The sequence below is a fragment of the Salvia miltiorrhiza genome, chromosome 6 (genome assembly GCF_028751815.1).
Source record: "Salvia miltiorrhiza cultivar Shanhuang (shh) chromosome 6, IMPLAD_Smil_shh, whole genome shotgun sequence".
Taxonomy (NCBI): domain Eukaryota; kingdom Viridiplantae; phylum Streptophyta; class Magnoliopsida; order Lamiales; family Lamiaceae; genus Salvia; species Salvia miltiorrhiza.
This window is the reverse complement of record NC_080392.1, coordinates 32,734,155-32,739,637: the sequence shown is the minus strand read 5'-3', so window position 1 is coordinate 32,739,637 and position 5,483 is coordinate 32,734,155. Positions and strand designations below refer to the sequence as shown.

Sequence of the window (5,483 nt, the reverse complement as noted above, 5' to 3'; positions counted from 1 at the left end):
TATTCATAGGACAAAGACTAATCTCAACTAATTTAAACACAATGAGAGACAACTATACAAAGCTATAGTTTGGGTGGTATACTAGGTCAGTAGACTAATACTTCTTAGTCTTATCGATAAAGGGAATCTACTATGACAACTCACGAGTTGCAAGGCTCAAAATCAACACAACATCAAAGCAAGGTGTTGTAGAAATTGTTCAAGAGATTCAAAAGAATGACCAGAGGGTATGAAATGATTAACTACAAGGTCGAACAAAATGACCTCGAGTAAGAACCCGTCTGGCTTTTCAACCGAAAGTTGAAACATATAGGTTTTCAACCCAAAAGACGTCTACTGAGATTTGGATCATGTGGACTGGCCAGGTCCAACATCATCACTTCCCAGTCACACGGGAAACATTGTCCCGAACTTGAGAAGTCGTGGACATACTATACATAACGAAACTTGAGTTCGTAGTGGCAGCTTAAAGCTCAAACTTAAGGTTCTAGTCCTATTGAACTAGACTCTTATTCCCCAAGGTCTACATACAGACAGTCGAACCATATTTTCTTATATAACTTGTAGTCCCAAAGACATGGGCAACAGTCCAAAGGCGTGTATACTGAGCTATAACAATTCTTATGTCGTCGTCAAAAGCTATACTAAAATCCCGATATGCCCGGGTAGTCTCTGCTGGGTCAAACGCGGAGCTTTCCTAACTATCGGAATATGCCTGGACGTAACCCTCTTTAATAGATAAGGGAAAGTGTGAGTCTTCTTATACGTAAGTATACGTAAAACTCTTAAATGTACAAGGTTATGAACATACTATGCATAACAAAACATAAGTTTCATTAAGACAACTAAACTTATTTTAAGGTCTTCTATTCTAGTGGACTCGGATCCTATTTCCCATGTATGTCACAAATATATATATAACCCGCAGACAATCAAATCACGCCCTTTTTATAATCTATCGTGTAACATAAGTCGATTCGATGTTCCATCGTGTGTAAACATTTGAACGTAGAGACTTATGCTTAAACCCTTGATGCAATGTTTGCCTTGAATTCATCTTGTATCATCATTCCGTGCTTTTCCTTCAACGCGTACATGTCTTTTCATTCCTCTTTGTAATTCAAAAGAACCATTGTTTTCTTGTGGAAGCTGAAATGCTCTAAGTTCTCTATCATTCTTCTAAATCATCACTTCAAGAATCTAGATTGTAGAGATATCCTACTAATCCAGCAGTCTATGTTCTTTTAGAATCGTGATCATGCAACTTATAGCAATCTATGTTTTCTGGGGAAAGCATGTGTCAATTCTCTATCATTCTTCTTATTATATCATCATAACTGCAATGATATGCCATGAAAGGCAAAACATTCAACATTTCATCATAGCATGCTCTTTACATAAATATCTTCATGAAACAGTTTAGAACAATAACATCTTTAAAATGTTGTAACTGCAGTTACCTTTTTTCTTGATTGAGCACGATGCAATGGAGTGTTGAGCGGTGTCGTATTTACCCACGTATGTCTAGTGAATCAAACTAGACTTGGCTTTTTAGAATAAGGTTTCTAGTGCCAGAGCAAACGAACTGCTCTGATACCACTCTGTCACAGCCCACTATCCCAATGACGGGTTAACCAGGGTTATGACTTGGGGTGAACAATAAGAAACGGAAATTAAAGGGGATTTACTAAGTAACCAACATTAATAACAAACTAGTGGTATATATATATAACCACTTGGGTAATTCACAAATGAGTCTGCCATAACGACTAGACCCCAACTGAAAGTTAATTAAAATGAAGTAGTAATAAGTTCAAGTAGAAATGATAAATAAGTCAGAGTGTTTGCAGCGAAAAAACGTGTGAGTTATGCATATGGAGATGCATACTCAAGGTTTCATTACATAAACATCAAAAGGGAAATCCGCTCAACACCGATCCATTCCATCGCCTGCTCAACCTGCACATTTAGAAATACATGCAGGGCTGAGTATAAAAATACTCAGTGACATAAGCCGAAAATACAACATGCATACATATATAAATTGAACTGCCAACAGTAACACACAGGGGTTTTCTTGAATGACCTGCGCTTACTAAAACATTTCATTCATTTTCATAAAGATGGATGCACATCCCATTTTCAGTCTATATGATCCATATCTGTCCTTTCTGTCACGCGCCGGGAAGGAGGCCTCCTTACCACGGACGCCAAGACCGGTCGCAAGCGACTCGCGGTCTCCATGAGTGTACACGTTAACCCTAGCTAGCGACCTTTGTCTAGCATAGGATCCCAATTGGATTTCCTTTAAAGTTGGCGAACCAACACAGATAGGATACATATAAAAACATAAATATTTTTGGCAGTCAATCATTTCATAAACATTTCATTTCATTTCATGAACATTTCATTTTCATTTCATAAGAGTCATTTATCATTTGGGCATAATAATAAACTAAAATTAACAGTTAAAATCATCTCATGCATATATTCGTATAAGAGGCCTACGACACGCAGGGGATCTCTATATACGTATAGTAAAAGTAATGCCCACCTCAATTGTTCTTAAAGCTGGCGTGGAGTCATTTCTTCTTCGGCTTCACTTTCTGTCGCCCGGACCTTCATTGATGAAGAGTCGATAAGTTCGTGAAGAAATTGTCATAAGACAAAGTCTAATTCTACGTGCCTAGGGTATCTTTTAATGTTTTAGGGTTCTAGCATCCATAATTCGTTACATTAAAGACAGTAAAAAATCAATCATACCTCGTCTAATCTCATTCAAACACATAGGCAACACAAACACATAAGGCACATAAGAATCACAATCAAACATCATCAAAACATGCTCTGTTTTTACACTGACTCAACTTCAAAATTTAATCTGTTCTGACTCCGACATCTCCTAGACTCGAGACTCATACCGAAAGAAAGATCTTCGAGTCTAGTTTCATATAAAAAAAAAGTAGAGTCGAAAACTCCAAGTGGTTTGAGAGATATGACGTTTTTACCACGATCTACCATGTTCGGCAGTTTTGAACAATCGAAAACTTGGATTTTTGAAAAATAGTAAACGTTGTCAAACGGGGCTCAACTTTGGTGGATATCTAGCTAACACAATAAGGTTAATAAAATAAAAATTTGGAAATCTAGATCACACAGGAAGCTACTGAAATGAATGACTCTTTCCTCTGTTCTCTGAAATTCTCGGTAGTAATGTGCAGTTTAGGTTTTGCATTTTAAAGAAGTATCAAACGAAGTTGGAATGGCTTGAAATTTTACCAGGGTACTCAAGACTCATGTAGGGACTTGCTATAAAATTTTCAAAGCTATTAGACATCGACAAACCGTCGATCACAGTAGGTCAGTAGGCCTACGAAATTCATATTTATAAGTCCTTAAAAAAAATAATTTATATAAATCAAGAAATAAGAGTTTAATCCCAAAAATATTCATTAAAAGTCCATCATAATTTAAATAAAAGAACGGACCTCATTTAAAATAAATAGTCCCAAACGCGTTACGCACATATACTAAATCTTTCATGAAACATCCTTTAAAATAAACTTTGATACATAGAAAATAATTCAACAACTTGAGCTCTTAAGAGGTTGTTTTGCAACAGACATCAAATCTGCCTCGAATCTCCAAATGAGGCTCCAAAAGACATTCTGGAAACTAGACATTTCAAGGATCATTCTCCAATTTGAATCGAATGAAAAAAAATTCAAACGAGCAAGATATGCCCTCTCAAAGATGGGTATTTAACAAGCAAAAATCTGAAAATTTCAGATTTCCAGATTACAACCAAGTCAGTGGGCTTTCTTTAAAAATTCATATCTCCCTTTACAAAACTCCACTGGGAACCCCAAGGGTCAATCTGGAAACTAGGGAGAGATCATAACACTCTACAGTTGGATTTACTCCAAGAACATTCATGGTTTAGAAGATATGACTGTCTAAAGTTCAGTGCACAAAAAGAGTTCAAGTTTGGCAGATTTAGAACATAAATCGGAAAAACCACTTTAGGCTTCACCAAAAATTCTAAAACTGAACAAGTAAGTTCCCAACATGTCAGTGAATATTCAGTAGAAAGATAGTCTTGAGAATCAAAGATTTAAGTTGGCCTTTGCCACCTCAAAGTCGTAGGTTTGTAAAATCTACTGGATGGTACAAGGAATAAGAACTAGATTTCAAGAATTTATACCGGTTGTTTCCCTTACTCAAAAATGGTGAGACCAATGTCAAAAGAAATATACGGGAGTCTAGAGTGACATATTCAAGTTTCAAAGGTTTTCACCGATTGAAACTTTACTTATGGCCTCCCAAAGATTGTTTACCAAAAATGTATTCCAGATGGGCAGTGATGTTTACAAATTCATAAATAAATCATAAGAGCTCCAAACCTTCTGAAATTTTACCAAAGTATAGAAAACATATGAAAGATGATACACAATTAATTTGGGAATTTTTGGGAACCGTTTGGATGGCTGGAATCACCTTGCAAAACACTGCCGAGCAGTGTGCTTATGGCAGATTCGCTGCCTTACCTCATGCACGGTTTTTCACCCAACAAACTCTACCAAAATAATCATCCAAAATCATAAAACATATCCTCACATAATATAGCACACAAATGTGTAAAAATCCATGGCCATAAAGCATATTCAGTTGAGAAAAAGCAAAGAAAAACTCACCCTCGAAGCACAACCTTCACTCTATAGTTTTCCCACACTCTCCCTTGCTTTGCTACTTCTCTTGGGGCTTCAAAGGCTTCTATGGAGTGTGATAATGGTGGGAGAAAAGTTGTGAGAGTGGGAGAAAGAATGTAGTGGTGGGGGAAAAGGAGTAGTGTGGTGGAGAGGTAGGAGTAGTGGTAGGGAAAAAGATTAGTGGTAGGGAAAAGAAAATATTAGTGATGGTAGGGAAAAAGATTAGTGGTAGGGAAAAGAAAATATTAGTGGAGGATAATGGGGTGTTACATTAAGTAAATATAAAAATGTGGTGTAGTAATAACCCATGTGTAAGAAAAAAAATATATGTAAGACTAATCATCAATTAATAAAATGCTAGAGCATAAAACTCTTGTGATCAAAATTAGAATAAATAGCACTAACATTAGTGCACTCTCTCAATTTATAAATACATCATAGGAAAATAATTTGAGAAAAATATTGATGGAAAATTTTTATAACTCATCATTCCTAAATTTCTCGGTAAAAATAAATAAATACATAAAATTTTTTTTTTTCGATTTGAAAACTCAAAATAAATCTTTGAGCTCCATCATTCTCTTAATGGACTCAAAATATATCCGTTGAAATAAAAATAAAAATAAATTATCACGTATGTAATCATCAAATTCACATAAGTCCGTATTTTATTAATGGATGCTGAACCCTAATTACCATAAGAAATCCTTAAATCAATAACTAAAAGTCTATAATCCTTAATAAAAAGTCGGGGCATTACAACATAGGAGGAAC

At 35.7% G+C, this 5,483-nt stretch overlaps 1 long non-coding RNA gene across 1 annotated transcript; it reads right to left on the bottom strand.

Moving 5' to 3' along the window:
- Nucleotides 1–1,701: 1,701 nt before the first annotated feature.
- LOC130989121 (uncharacterized) lies at nucleotides 1,702–5,165 on the bottom strand. The gene is made up of 3 exons (XR_009090482.1): nucleotides 4,695–5,165; nucleotides 2,555–2,619; nucleotides 1,702–1,959 (listed from the first exon to the last, which is right to left on the bottom strand). It is a non-coding gene; the product is annotated as an uncharacterized LOC130989121 (long non-coding RNA).
- Nucleotides 5,166–5,483: the final 318 nt, after the last annotated feature.